The following is an 8,617-nucleotide window of genomic DNA, read 5'->3' on the forward strand; positions in this document are numbered from 1 at the left end:
GCTTAACGATCCCCAAAAAAAAAAAAAAAAAAAAAAAAAATTTGGAAGGTTACCCATCATTTTACTGAATAATCCACAAGGATTAATTAGTTGCATAGTTAGGATCATAGTAAACCATTTTGATTTTCATTAGAGAGGATCCTTAAGGACTCTTCTTCTTGGGTAAAACTAATTAGGTGTGAGTCATTCACCTAACTACAAGGTATAGCTACTTCAATTTGGTGGTTTTGGAGAGAATTGTATATTAAATCTTCTTATTTCATACTCTATGAATGCTCTGGTGTGGAAAAAAACTGTCAGAATCTTGTTGGAGTTAGAAGTTGTATTTCTTTCAATTCTGCTGTTATTTGAAGTTGCTTCTTTACAATCTCAAGGTTTTAGGGTATGGGTGGTAGTTTTCTGGTTCCGGAAGTTACCTGAACTTCCCAACTGAAAAAAATGGTAGAAAACCAACTTTTGAACTGTTGAAAGCGAATAGCTTTGTTTCTTAAGCTCATTACAATGGTATACCTACCGTACCTAACTGAGGTAGTGCTACTACTATAGTTGATCAAACCCTTTTCTGTCCTTTCTCCTTTTGTTTATTTAATTTTAACCTAAACCCATTTTAATATGTATTTATATTCCTTAATCTTCAACCAAGCCCATGTTTTTCACATGCTTAGTTACCACATATCATATAAAATCATATATTAATTAACAAGTTCATGGTAAAGCTTATGAGGGTGTGGAAACTAATGAAACTAGCTAGGAGAAGATATGGTTCTTATTGAGTGCAACTCACTTTAAAGAGTTTTTGGTATTAGGTACAAGACAGGGATATGGATATCCTAGTTGACAAGGATACATTCCTTGGAATGCATTTTTATACTAACCTTGATGGAATTGTAACACCTTTTAGGGGTATTATTGGCTCTCCCTCCCCTTAATCAATCCTTTTAATTTTGGTTTTTGCACAACTTGGTAATTAATCACATAAAGTTTAAGGAATATTATTTCATATATAGTATAGAGGGAGATATTTCAACATTAATTTTTTGTTTAATGATGTTGAGTAGCTTTAGGAATTAGGAAATTACCTTGATCAAGAATAATACTTAGTTCTAATGCTTCAACTATCTGGTTAGTCGATATTAATCAAGTTTTCCATTGAAAAACTGGTTTTTAGTTCAGCTTTCAATAATTAATAAGCATTTACATTATATATCATTGAATTGCTAAAGTTTTTACAACCATATGAGTCATGAAATGGAAGAAACTAGTCCATGAGTGTTAGGATAAGTTGGAATGTTTATGGTTAGTGTCGGAATCAGTTCCAAAGGCGACCATTTCTTTCAGCACAAGTGTTGATTAGCGCTAAAGAAGTCGCAAGAAGAAGATAATTGCAATGATTCGTCGCAATCAGATTTGACTGAATGCATCCCCTATATCATTGACAATGAACAATGCCCCTCCAAAGTATAATTGAGTGAGAAAAAATGGAATTCTTCAGCATTACTCAAAGAAAGTGATATGATTAGTAGGAAAAAACTAGTGAATGCTGACTCTTTCCTACCCAATCGCATATTTGTGTTATAATTCAAAGTATGAAATCTAAATCAACGGCAGCGCATAAAACTCGGAATAACATATATCATATGCGTGTAGTCGAAGGAATACCTGTTAGAGAGCTACCTTTTTTAGAGAAAATGATACTAAAACATTAAAAAGAAATGTCATAATCAAAAAAAATGTTAAACTAGGAACTTGATTAGATTCTGCGAAAGAAATTTGGCTTCTTGTCTCTTTAGTTATTGGAATATAAAGTCTTCACAGTTCTTAGAGTAGCCACGACCAAAGGAGTTCGTTTTCAAATGATACTTTTATTATTAAACTGTTGACGCAAGTATCCATTTGGTTTATTATCTTGTTCCATCAACAGATCGTTCAAACCACTACCGGAGGCAAAACCAGAACCCTAGAGCACTCCAAGATCCCCTAGAAAGGCTAGCCCTAACTCAAACCTCCTCGGAACCAGCATGGCCCAGGACAGAACCAACTTAAATAACCTAAACCTCTTTGTTGACACCTAGACTAAGGCTGACATTGAAAGGCCCCGAGTCGACATGACCATACCTTCCAGGCTTCCATCGACATCGACCCACCCCCTTTGATTGTCGAATAGTGCTTATTCGTTGTCTATCCTTAATCCACATTTAGACTATTCAAGCTGACACTGAAAAATACCCCCACCGATGTCGACAACAGCTCGATGTCAACCTACCCCCTTCTTGATGTCGACTCGACCCCAGTTCACTGTCGATTCTGTGTAAATCCAAGAGACTCGAACTTACCATGTATAACTCCGATTTCACCTTTCATGCCCAAGCTTATATTTGGCAACTTATATGCGTATTTTGGCTCTCTTAAGCCCCAAGTAACTCCTCTTTTAGCAATAAATCATGTATTTGCCCACACTCTATTGGCCATTACTTTGACCAAACACCTACCGTCGATGCAAAGACACCCATTCTGATGCTTCACCGACAATCCGAATTAAACCCAACAAACTAACACAAATTTGGGAGTGCACACACCCCCTCTACATCTATAAATACACCTCTCTCACGTTGAAGAGGATCCCCACTTTGATTCCTCACTGAATGCTTGGATTTTTGCTTAAGTCCTTGGCTTAGAAACACCCCCCTTTGGTGATTTCTGAGTTCGACGACGAAGTGTTGTCCAAAAGAGCGACAATGAAGCTTGAACTATTAGTGATATTGTCTCCAAACATCACTCCCTTGAGTCACAAAAGGAAAGCCTCCACCTCTACTCAAGTTCAAGTCTTCTAACTAGGTAAATACTACTTTTCTTATTTATTTTTCGCCATTTTTTTTTCCTGCTCTCTTTCACATCTGTTTTGCATCTCTTAAGGGGTGAGTGATCCCATCTCCTTAGATGGTGATCACACACACGATCTTTTTGTTTTCTATATTTTACATTCTCATTCATGATCCCCATCCCCTCTAGTCTAAGACTCCCCCTATTTCCGTTTATTATGCACGCTTGCTGAAATTTTTTCATATGATTGTGTGCCTTCCATATTTCCTTTTCTGATGCATCTTCTTAGCTCAAGATTTGATTGTTCTTTTTATCACAATGTTTCAATGTTGCTTGATATGTACCTTCCATGCATCATATCTCATGTATTATGTTACATCTTCACAATATCCTATATTTCAATACCTTGACTCTTTGCATGCATGCACCTAGATTAGGGTTTTTGTTCTTCTTCTAAATTCCTGTCGTGCTTTGTATTCTTACTTTTTTTAATTTTTTCTTGTATTTGCCCTTGTCTCGATATCCCCGTTGCTCATATTTATTACTTGCATAGCATGATTCTCATATGTTTTAACCTCACTTTTCATCCCTTTCATTATTTGTTTTTTTACTTTTATGTATATTAACCCTTATCATGCAGCCAAACTTCCAAGTACGTCATCCTACCTTTCCTTATACTTCATGCTTAGCTTTTTCTTCTTGTACTGTACTTATTTCCTCATACAAAAGCATGTTATAACCTTGCCTAGCCAAGTAATAAAAAGACCAACAAGTCTGGGCGGACTGAAGTGCCTAATACCTTCCTTGGACCGTAACTTGACCTATACCTATACCAATTGACCGATCAGTCCCCAAAAGGTCATGGCATGAGAGTCATTACATTTACACTCTAGATCCTAGACCCTCATCTAGGTGGCGACTCCTAACATTTAATTCACACCTCTCTCTTCTCCCCAAAAAGAGATGAGGTAGAGGACACGTGGCGATCTCCCACCATATCATTGCAAGGATCAAATATAGCAAGAGAAAGAAAAATATAATCAAGAGAGACAAGAGCCTAATATGGAGACTCAAGAGGAGACTATGTGACGATTCTTGACACAATTAGGATCCGAAGCTTGCAAATGGTTGACCTTTATCCAATGTCAAACTCAATTGAGTTCCAGATTTGGTTGTAAGAACTAGAAGATGAAGACAACCTCCACATGTTTCTTTCCCTCCAAATATGATAAATAGATTCACAAAAGGCCATCTTGACAGTATAGTCACAAACAAAATCATACTCGAACTCCTTGATCCATCTCCATTCTGTTGGACTGTGGCTAGTGTTGTTGTCATTGTTGTTAACACAGTTAGCTGAGCAACACACTCACACAGATGACATAGTGAGCAGAGGAATAGCATTTTCTTTGGTACCGGTGTCCATATTGACATGTACAAGTGTTATGGCAGCGTTCTTGGATGCTATGGCAGTGTACTGGTTGAGTTGGCATAGATGGATTCGTTAAACAGGCCAGACATAGGTTGGATAGTTTACTGAGGCTTCTGGGCATGTGTGGCAGTGTTCGCAGGTGTTTGTTAGTGTTTTATGGTGTTTGGTAATGTTTTGATGGAGGCTGGAAGCAACAGGGTTTTGGTTCATGTCAGTTTCTGAAAGTGCATAATAGGAGCACATGGAAGGGGTAACTTTGGAGCTAATTTGAAACATCTAATTGGCCAAATCTGAAGAAGTCATGAACTACAAAATTGTAGTGTGATGAGTAGGCCTCATAACGCAACTGGAATCATTGAATTCCAAGTTTATATGGAGAAGTTATGTTGATTTTCGTACGGTCGCACGATTTATGAGCAAATCTGAGAAGTTTACGAGCGTGGAGGTGATTCGGCATTATATGATAGATTCTTATTGGTGTAGAGGTGATGTGGAATAATGGAATTTACCATGTGGATGCATGGGAGATCATGGTTGTTGATATCATGCATATATGGTAAGTGATGGCATGGTCATGACACAAAGTAATAATAATGGTTGCATGTGAAATGATATGCAAGTGATGTGAGTGCATGGTATGATGTCATGAGGATGCTTGGTATGGTCATAGCATGATGTATGGGTATGAGTTGATATAATTATGTGTATGTTCAGGGTGCTTAGGTGGCAAGTGCTCTTGAGATGTGATGAGGTTGCAGCATGCATAGCAACCAGCAAAATAGCTCACAGTCAGCATGGCCATGGTAGCATGAAGGCCCACAAGGCCAATGGCACCTGGGCACGATAGCGAGGTGGAGTGTCTTGAAGTAAGGTGATATTTTGGTATTTTTGGAATGGTAGTGTTGGTGTTTGGAAGGTGCTCCAAGTGTTGAAAATGTGTTTGGAATGGTTGCATATGCCTTTGGTATGGTTTTGATGTGTTTTGATGCTCAAGGCATTTTGGTAAATTTGGTGGCATTTGGTATTTTTGGTGATGTGGCAAATTTGGATGATGTGGCAATTGATAGGTCACATGGCCTTTTGAAGTTGTGGCAAGGCCATCTAGGCAGCAAGGGTGCGTGCATGGGCGTCACAAGGCCCACAATGGCTAGGCAGCAGAGGTGCTCACATGGGCGTAAAAAATGGTCCCATGTGCATGCGCATGGGTAGCAAGGCCCTTGTCAAGGCAGCAACAGGCACATGGGCATGCTAGCCATGGCCCCTGCCGCATGGGTCTCACAAAGGACTTGGTTGCAAAATTGAGAAGTCCCATGGTTTGAAATGAACGGTCAAGATTGAGCCACACGGTTGATTCTGATCTAGCGATGCTACTCAGAGTAAATTAAAAGTTCTAATTGCTCACATGCAAAAAGGTTCACTTAAAAGATTCCCTTTTTGTTTGATCTAAACCAGTCATCTCACATTTAATTCGACGATCAAGATTTTATCCAGCTTTTGAATCAAGATCTAATGGCCAATATGAGTTGTGACACTTATATCTGTTATAATTTTAAATAGTGAACCCCAAAGTGTCACTAAAAGCTCTAAATTGATAGTTTTGCCCTACACGGGAATGGTCATATCTTTGACTACAACTCCAAATGGAGTGATTCAAGTCGGGGATTTTTCAGAAAAACGAGAAGAACACATTGGGATGCTTGGGAGAGTTCATGTGTGTCCAGAAATTTTGTTTTGTGAGGGTTTTTTATGCTCAATGCATTTAAATGCATGGAATCACTTGAAGATTGTTTGGGTCATCATTTTGGAGGTATGTGAGCTTGGAGGAGCTTGTGATGGTGATTGTGAGTGGAGATCTTCAAGTGGCTAGTCCACTTTGGTTAGTTTTCTTGACCTCTTTGTAGATCCTAGGTTGTTGGAACATTGATGTATGCCTAGTGAATCATATGGGGGATTGGGGTTTTATTTTTTCACCATTTCATTTCATTGTAATGCCTTTGAGAGTTATTGCTCACAAGGTGTTCGATAAAAAGCCTAGACATACTTAAGTACTCACAGTAAGGGTTGTGAGTTATTGGAGTAGATGCCCTTCATTCTTGTATGATCAAAGACCGAAGCCATATCTGTTGTTGCAGTGTTGGAGAATATTTGTGCAAATACAAAACCCAATATGGATATTGCACCGTGGATGTAGGCATATTGATGAACCATGTATATTTATGTGTTGTGATTTTTTATTGTATTTTGTGAAGTGTTGTGGTGCTTGCAGAGTGGGTGTGCTACTCCTAGTTGGCCTTACCAATCTTGGTGGAAGGCGGGAGTACACACAAACTGTAGCTGGCCAATGGGCTGCCCCAGCCAGTGGTGTTTACAGGTAATTTAAATTAGCTCTTGGCAGCCCGTTGTGCGTGTTTCAGTTTGGTGACCGTCAGTGGGACTTACTTGTGTTGGAAAGGAACTCTCTCTCTCTCTCTCTCTCTCTCTCTCTCTCTCTCTCTCTCTCACACACACACACACACACACACAGTAGTGAAGCCTAGTTCAACATATTCATCTTCAAAGGATGGCAAAGGGTTATGTAAAGGCCAGCATTTCTAAAGCACATCTTTCCAAATATGCAAAGAAAAAGGACATTTGAAGAATAAATGTTTTATGTCTTCAATAGCATTCCAACAAAGGCAACAGTTTGAGATGATAATGTTCCTATGACTTAGGAAATCCTAGATGGGCAAAGAACAAGTCAATGCACATCATGTAATAAAGCTATGCCTTGGAATATATGCTTGAACCAAACAACTTTCCACCAAGGGACAGGATTACCTTTAAGCTAAACCAGCTCCCAAGCATAAGCTAAAGAGAACTGCTTAGAACCAGAGAGAAAAAGCAATGATCCTCATCCCCACTACCTTAAGCAATACTAAGCAGAAAATGCAACTTATCCCAAACATGAGCTAGATTAGCCGAAGTTGGAGGGCCTGGACTCTAAGAGCTATTAAAAATAATGAAAGACACAAGAGTCCTTCTATATGAACCAACATCATATCTGATTCTCTCCCTAAATTCTAAGAGGGCATTGCTTGGGTGCCAATTATCAAGCCAAAGCTGGTGGAGCAACAATCACCAATCCTGCTTTTGATTGCATCAATAGCCACTGACCTAATATTAAGTAACTTTCACCAAGACCAATTTGCATCTAAGGCACAAGATACAGTCCATATGGAATCAACATTCAAATATTTGGAATAAATCCACTCAATCCATATACCTTTCTTCTCAACAATCCTCTAAATGAGTTTTTAAGAGACCCGCTTTGTTAATTCTTTCACACTTCTCAGCCCCTGACCCCCTTCTTTCTTTGGAAGGCAAATCGAAGCCCAACTAATAATATGAAGGAATTTGTTGTTGTCCCCACCAATTAACAAAGCAATCAAACAATATCTATGGGTCATACATAATCCAGCTAACATTAGCTTAATGTTTATTTAACTACACTTTCAAAAATCAAACGCTTGTTATTACAAAGATTAAGAAGATTTTAACCCATTTTATAATGGACTAAGTTTTCCTCCACCCATAGAGGACGGTTCACCCACCATCCTAGGGTTCACAAACCCCACCTAGGGTATTAGTATGTTCCAAAATACCCACCCAATACTGTTTTCCGCCCTGCGGTGAATTAGATCCTATTCACTATGGGTGGAGGGAAACTCGATCCTTTTATAATTAACTTCTCCCACGTTCAGAATTTTTTAAGCCTTAATCGAACCCAACAAGTGTTGGGGTTGGGTAGCATAGGATTTTCCTAACCAAGATGGGCATTATCATTAGGCCCATTGGTCTGGGGCTTTAAAATCCATTCTGGGCTTTGAATAGACAATTTGGATCCTGAAATAGAACAGTCAAATATATAATACAGATTGTGGTTGAGAAGATTTGTAAAAATTCTTAGAACACTGTGTAAGCCAAATTCTAGTTGAGAACTTGGTTTAGTTAAAGGGAAAAAGATCTCTACTTGGTGGTGTTTTCTATGCTCTCTCACTATGAGATGATGCTTCTACCCCCGGGTAGATACTCAGGCGTACTCACCCATAAACCCAAACGCTTAGTGTAGAGCCTATGCAACTAAGTAGAGATCTCTTGCCCTAAAAAACATTGTGCTCATGAAGAGTTCAAAATAGGGGAAGACAAAATGGTCCAAACAAATCCACCAGTTTTTTCAGGGGCAAAACGATCTGATATGACTCATATTTATTGGTATGGGTGTCAATGGATCCTAGGACAAAGATGGCTGAGATATCTCAGCCCAAACCCAACCCTATCAAACTCAACCCAGCCCACCGCTGATTGGCTGATTGACCCTGATTTTTG

This window comes from Telopea speciosissima, chromosome 11 (assembly GCF_018873765.1).
Source record: "Telopea speciosissima isolate NSW1024214 ecotype Mountain lineage chromosome 11, Tspe_v1, whole genome shotgun sequence".
NCBI lineage: Eukaryota > Viridiplantae > Streptophyta > Magnoliopsida > Proteales > Proteaceae > Telopea > Telopea speciosissima.